The sequence below is a fragment of the Lipotes vexillifer genome, unplaced genomic scaffold (assembly GCF_000442215.2).
Source record: "Lipotes vexillifer unplaced genomic scaffold, Lipotes_vexillifer_v1.1 scaffold1011, whole genome shotgun sequence".
Taxonomy (NCBI): domain Eukaryota; kingdom Metazoa; phylum Chordata; class Mammalia; order Artiodactyla; family Lipotidae; genus Lipotes; species Lipotes vexillifer.
Genome location: NW_006787698.1, coordinates 1839725 through 1840586, shown reverse-complemented (window position 1 = coordinate 1840586; position 862 = coordinate 1839725).

The window sequence follows — 862 nt, the reverse complement described above, 5'->3', positions numbered from 1 at the left end:
CGCCTCCGCCGCTCCCGCCGCGGACAGCTCGGCCGGCGCGGGGCCGAGGGCGGGGCCAGGGGCGGGGCCAGGGGTGGTGGCTCGGATTTCCCGGGACAGGGAGCCGCCCCCGCCCCGTCCCGCCCCGTCCTAGGGTGCCTGAAGAGCGCAGGTGGCAAGGGTGCGGCGCCACAGCACACCCCTAGACAGCGTTATCCCCCGGCCCCAGAGACCCCGGCGGCGATCCTTTAGAAAAGCCAGGGCCCCAGAGGGCCCCCCTCCGAGGGCCCCTTCCCAGAGGTAAGAGCCACAGCGCCCCTGACACCAGTCCCTCGACCTTCAGCGTCCCCCCACTCCACTGAGAACCTGGTCATACTGCCAGACCCCTACCCCCCCGTCCTGCCCGGTCCCCTTCCGGAAACAAGGCCCCAAGAAGTCCCCTCACCAAGAAATCCCCTCGGGGGAATCCCCAGGACAGAGTCCCTCCAGATTAAAAGTTTCCCATCCCCGCTCCAAGAACCCCGACGGCGCATCTTCCGTAAATCCGGGACCTCTCAAGACCCCTTCTCAGATCCCCCTTCGCGGAATTAAGAGCCACAACACTCCCCTGGCCGGCGGTAATCATGGCCCACAATTTCCCCGCACCCCACTGAGTACTCTGGGGCCTCTAGTCCCTCCCCAGGTCCTCTTTCAAGAAAGCAAAAGAAGGCCCCTTCCTAAGAAAGTCATTCCAGAGAACTGAGACCCAAAGTTTTCTCCTAAAACAGCAAGTGATACCCTAAGACTGACGACGACGCCCGCTGTCCACAGCGCCCCTCATCAAGTGGCACTTCTCCCTAGTCTGGCGTCCGAGCCAGATCCTGCGGGGGGATACCTTTCCCAC